Raw genomic sequence first — 6,409 nt, forward strand, 5'->3', positions numbered from 1 at the left:
TATAACAAAACAGCTGGAGAAAAATAAAGCCTACGGCTCCAGGCACTAAGCCACATGGCCAGGCCTAATCAGAGCTAACCCAGGGAGATTAACAGAGATTTCCCTTGGTTGCCAACACAGAGGCTAGAACATTGATTTTGCAACCTGTGTGTGGTGGAAGCAAAAAGACAGAAAAGTTGTTAACACAATCATGGAAATGTAAGGCTGGAAGAGATCTTGGGGGGTCATCTACTCCAACCTCTGCGGTGAGGTAGGACCAAGGATACCTAGACCATTCTTGCCAAGTGCTTGTCTATTGGGATCTTAAAAAGCTCCAATGATGGGGATTCCATAACCTTTCTTGGAAGCCTATTCCAGTGCTTAACTATGTTTATAGTTAGAAAGTCTTTCTTAATACTTAACCTAAAATCTTCCTTCCTTAAGATTAAGCCAATTCTTTCTTGTCCTACCTTCATTGGACATGGAGAACAATTGATCACCATTCTCTTTATAACATCTCTTAACATATATGAAGAGTGTTATTGGGTGTCCCACCCCCAGTCTTCTTTTCGCAAAACTAAACATGCTCGGTTTTTTAACCTTTCCCAAGAGGTCAGGTTTTCTAAACCTTTCATCATCTGTTGTTTCTCCTCTGTACCCTCTCTAATTTGTCCACATCCTGACTGTGAGAGGAAGCAGAGAATTCAGAACTCACTGGAGTGCAAGATTAGGAATTTCTGAGCAAGTAAATTGCTTGCTGTTGTTTGTTTCTACTGTGTTCAAGGAAACAGAACTTTGTGTACATTTTTGTAAATAAACAAGATTGCACTGAGAATATACCTAATTCATATAATTGATTTCTCATCCTAATGGAAACAACACATAAGGATTCCAAATATTGGCTAATTGCTTAGGCCAAAGGGACAACAATATCACGTAATTGAAAGAAACTACATACAAGGTAACTGGAAAGTTTTTCTGTTGTTTCTCTGCACATTAGTCCACATTAATAGCTTCAGAAATAATTCTATTCAGATTTTGAAGTTATGTAGTAGGGGAACAAGAGCAAGTACCACAGAGAAGAGACAGAGAGGGACTGGGTGAAAAGAGAGAATGAAAAAGCATACTATCAGAGTATAAATAACTGAAAAAACCTGACATGAAAGGAACTGAAGTGTCTAGAAACAGAAATATAAAGGCCTGAGAAGAAAGAAACATTTGAGGAGGATAAAGAGGCCATGGAATCTAAAACTGAGTCCAACAATTATCCCACTGTTGCTCACACCAGAACAACTCCAAAATCAGTATCAATAATGGGAATGCCAGTGCAAACCAGGCTCCTATGTCCACTAACATTTTACCTATGTGTTATTTAAACCTAATCAAATGTGTCTCCCCAACATAATGCTAAAACATCACCAGTGCAGCTTCACCACTCAGTGGGATATTTTTGACAAAAAAACTTAGTGTAGACACATAAGAGTAACAGCCAAAGTGAGCAAAAGTCAAATAAATGAGATACAAAATTAAACAAAACTGAGTTAAAAATGCTATTCAGTTTACCTTCGTTCCTGGGGAAAGGTCTACCAATGAACAAAAGAAGGTGACTATATTCACACTACTTTTCATAACAGCACCTGCTCCCTGTAATCACCACAGTGAGCTACACACATGCAAGGAGCCTGCTGTGAGAGCTTCAGTGCTTCTGATGTTAGGTTGACTGGAATTCTCCTTTCATTTCACCACTCAAAATAACTACAGAGGCACAAGACGGTATGTCTAGACTACTGGGACTGTACCAGCATAGCTACAATGAACCCATAATGTATACACATCCTACATAGACAAAAGGGTTCTTTCTGTCAGTGTAGGAACAACATCTCCCTGAGTGACAGTAGCAAGAGCAACAGAAAAATTCTCCCATCAATGTAGCTGCATTACACTGGTGGCTGGTCAGCACTTCTACTTCACTCAGGATGTAGCTTTTTCATACTGCTGAGCAACATTGCTATTCTCAGCCTAAATTATAAGTGTAGACCAGGCCATGCACTCTGGGTAACAGCAGTAAAAGCACTGCTTACATGTTCCTGTTGTTTAAAAAGATTGCAGTTGTAAATTCTACTGGAGGCAAGTTATTTTGTTCTTAATATGAAGTCTGGCAGAAGATATCTGTACGCTGAAGCATGTCAAAGGCGGTGTGGGATGTTAGACACCCCTTCTCTCACGCACAGTGCTGGGAATGGGAGGGTGTGATGGGGTGTGTACACTGAATAGCTTAATGTGGACCTGAGAAGCCAATTATGGTACCTGAGCGCACCTGCGAGAGAATGCAAGCCAGACTTAACTGATGATGATGTCAAGATGGGGAGGGACTTGGCGGTGATTATATAGCCAAGACATAGAGCGTATGTCTACACTACAGGATTACTCTGATTTTACAGAATTCAATTTTTGGAAACAGATTGTATAAAGCCAAGTGCATGCGGCCCCACTAAGCACATTAATTCAGTGGTGTGCGTCCACAGCACTGAGGCTAGCGTCGACTTCCAGAGTGTTGCACTGTGGGTAGCTATCCCATAGTTTTCACAGTCTCCCCCGCCCATTGGAATTCTGGGTTGAGATCCCAATGCCTGATGGGGCAAAAAAGCAACAGCAGACAACTGTTTCGTGCCTTTTTTCCTAGGTTACCTGTGCAGACACCATACCATGGCAAGCATGGAGCCCACTCAGCTCAACGCAGCAGTCATGAACATTGTAAACACCTCGTGCATTATCATGCAGTTTATGCTGAACCAGAACCTGCAAAACCAGATGAGGAGGAGGCGGCAGTGCAGCGACGAGAGTGATGAAGATATGGATACAGAAGTCTCTCAAACTGTGGTCCCCGGCACTTTGGAGATCATGGTGTTATATGTGGTAGGTTCATGCCATGGAACGCTGATTCTGGGCCCGGTGAGACCGCATAGTGTTGCAGGTGTGGGACGATTCCCGGTGGCTACAAAACTTTTGGATGCATAGGGACACTTTCATGGAAGTTTGTGACTTGCTTTCCGTTGCCCCGAAGCGCCAGAATACCAAGATGAGAGCAGCCCTCACAGTTGAGAGGGGAGTGGTGATAGCCCTGTGGAAGCTTGCAATGCTAGACAGCTACTGGTTAGTCGGGAATCAGTTTGGAGTGGGCAAAACTACTGTGGGGGCTGCCGTGATGCAAGTAGCCAAAACAATCACTGAGCTGCTGCTACCAAAGGTAGTGATTCTGGGACATGTGCAGGTCATAGTGGATGGCTTTGCTGCAATGGGATTTCCTAACTGTGGTGGGGCAACAGATGGAACCCATATCCCTATCTTGGCACCGGAGCACCAGGGCAGCCCATACATGAACCACAAGGGGTACTTTTCAGTGGTGCTGGTGGATCACAAGGGACATTTCACCAACATCAGCATGGGATGGCCGGGAAGGGTTCATGACGCATATGTCTTCAGGAACACTAATCTGTTTAAACGGTTGCAGCAAGGGATTTACTTTCCAGACAACAAAATAACTGTTGGGAATGTTGAAATGCTTATAGTTATCCTTGGGGACCCAGCCTATCCCTTAATGCCATGGCTCATGAAGCCATACACAGGTAGCCTGGACAGTAGTCATGAGCTGTTCAATTACAGGCTAAGCAAGTGCAGAATGGTGGTAGAATGTGCATTTGGACCTTTAAAGGGTCACTGGCGCACTTTCCTGACTCGCTCAGACCTCAGCCAAACCAATATTCCCATTGTTATTACTGCTTGCTGTGTGCTCCACAATCTCTGTGAGAGTAAGGGGGAGACATTTATGGCAGGGTGGGAGGTTGAGGCAAATTGCCTGGCTGCTGATTACACACAGCCAGACACTCGGGTGATTAGAAGAGCACACCAGGAAGCGCTGCGCATCAGAGAAGCTTTGAAAACCAGTTTCATGACTGGCCAGGCTACGGTGTGAGAGTTCTGTTTGTTTCTCTTTGATGAAAACCTGCCCCCTTGACTCATTCCCTGTAAGCCACCCACCTTACCCCCTTCGATCACAGCTTGCTTGCAAACTAAATAAAGTCACTATTGTTTAAAAACCATGTATTCTTTATGAATTGATTATAAAAATAGGGAGAGAACTGACAAGGTAGCCCGGGTGGGGTGTGGCAGGAGGGAAGGAAGGAAAAGGCCATTTCAAAACTTGTTGAATGACAGTCTTTTGCTTGGGCTGTCCACTGGGGTGGAGTGGCAGGGTGCACGGAGCCTCCCCACACACACACACATTCTTGGGCATCTGGGTGAGGAGGCTATGGAACATGGGGAGACGGGAGGGCGGTTATATAGGGGCTGCAGCGGCACTCTGTGATCCTGCTGCCACTCCTGAAGCTCCACCACACGCCGGAGTATGTCTGTTTGATCCCAAAATAGCTCCAGCATTGCATCCTGTCTCCTCTGATCTTCCTGCCAGCACCTCTCATCTCAAGCATCCCTCCTGTCCTCATGTTCGTCCCTCCTGTCCTCACATTCATTGGCCACTTTCCTGTACTGTGATACTGTGTCCTTCCACTCATTCAAATGAGCTCTTTCACTGCGGGTCGACTGCATGATCTTAGAGAACATTTCATCTCGCTTACGTTTTTTTGCCGCCTTATCTGAGATAGCTTTCGGGACGGAGAAAGGAGGCTTGAAAAAGTTGCAGCTGCAGGAGGGAAAAAAGGGAGAGAAGTATTTAAAAAGATACATTTTACAGAACAATGAGTATACTCTTTCATGGTGAACAACACTATTCACGTTACATAGCATGTGATTTCGGTACAAGGTCGCATTTTGCATCTTAATATTGAGTGCCTGTGGCTTTGGTGTTAGAGATCACAGACGCAGGGACGGGCAACAGAATTCGGCTTGCATGCGGCCATGGTAAGCCATTGGCTTTTGGCTTCTGCAACCTTCATAAAAGCAGCACCCTCCTTTCCCATATCAAGCAAAGCCCGTTGAGTGCTGTGGTTTTCGTGTTAACGTGCAGCAGCAGAAACCAAACTAACCCCCGCATCCAATTCTCTGGGATAATCACTTTACCCCTGCCCCCACTGCGTGGCTAGTATCACGAAAGATCCCTGCTAGCCAACGTGAACAGCTCAGTGCCAATGCCCCCCTCCCCACCACTTGGCTAACTGCAAGGAAGGATTTCTTTTCAGCCACAGGCAAACAGCCCAGTAGGAACAGCCACCTCTGTCCCCTTAATTAAATTCCCATATTTCAACCAGGTTACCATGAATGATATAACTCTCCTGAGGATAACACAGTGAGATAAAGAACGGAGGTTGCTTGAATGCCAGCAAACACCAGGACCATATGCTGTCATGCTTTGTCATGCAACGATACCAGATTACTTGCTATTAGCATGGCACGGTAAAGTGTCCTACCACGGAGGACAGAATAAGGCTGCCCTGCCCAGAAACTTTCTGCAAAGGCTTTTGGAGTACCTCCAGGAGAGCTTAATGAAGACGTCCCTGGAGGATTTCCGTTCCATCCCTAGACACATTAATAGACTTTTCCAGTACTGTACTGGCCACGAAAGCATCCCAAGTCCTCAGGGCAAATTAACCATTAAAAAATGTTTGCTTTTAAACTATGTTTTATATTTACAAAGGTACACTCACCAGAGTCCCTTCTATGGCTTCATGGTCCAGGATACCACCTTTGGAGGGTTGCGAGGCTACTTCAGTCAGGCTGAGGAAAAGATCCTGGCTGTTGGGGAGAATGGTGTGCTGTGTGCCCTCCACAAGCTCGTGCTCATCATCATCATCATCTTCCCCGTCCACAGAATCCTCAGGCATGGCTGAGAGTACCCACTTCTCAGAATCCACGGTCAGGGGTGGGGTAGTGGTAGCGGCACCCCCTAGAATTGCATGCAGCTCACTGTAGAAGCAGCATGTCTGTGACCCTGCACCGGACTGTCCATTTGCTTCTTCGGTTTTCTGATACACTTGTCTGAGCTCCTTAACTTTCACATGGCACTGTAGTGAGTCCCTATTGTGTCCTCTCTCCATCATGCCCTTGGAGACTTTTTCAAATGTTTTGGCATTCCGTCTTTTGGAACGTAGCTCTGCTAGTATGGAATCCTTTCCCCATACAGCGATCAGATCCAGTACCTGACTAACCTAATTGCCTTCTATGAGGAGATAACTGGGTCTGTGGATGAGGGGAAAGCAAAGGATGTGTTATTCCTTGACTTTAGCAAAGTTTTTGATACGGTCTCCCACAGTATTCTTGCCAGCAAGTTAAAGAAGTATGGGCTGGATGAATGGACTATAAGTTGGAAAGAAAGCTGGTTAGATCGTCGGGCTCAACGGGTAGTGATCAATGGCTCCATGTCTAGTTGGCAGCCAGTTTCAAGTGGAGTGCCCCAAGGGTCAGTCCTGGGGCCAGT

The 6,409-nt window shown here is 45.5% G+C and overlaps 1 pseudogene; it reads right to left on the reverse strand.

Moving 5' to 3' along the window:
* Positions 1-4,099: 4,099 nt before the first annotated feature.
* The window catches only part of LOC142046184 (uncharacterized), a 10,790-nt pseudogene continuing 8,480 nt past the window's right edge, over positions 4,100-6,409 (reverse strand).

This window comes from Chelonoidis abingdonii, chromosome 2 (assembly GCF_003597395.2).
Source record: "Chelonoidis abingdonii isolate Lonesome George chromosome 2, CheloAbing_2.0, whole genome shotgun sequence".
Taxonomy (NCBI): Eukaryota; Metazoa; Chordata; order Testudines; family Testudinidae; genus Chelonoidis; species Chelonoidis abingdonii.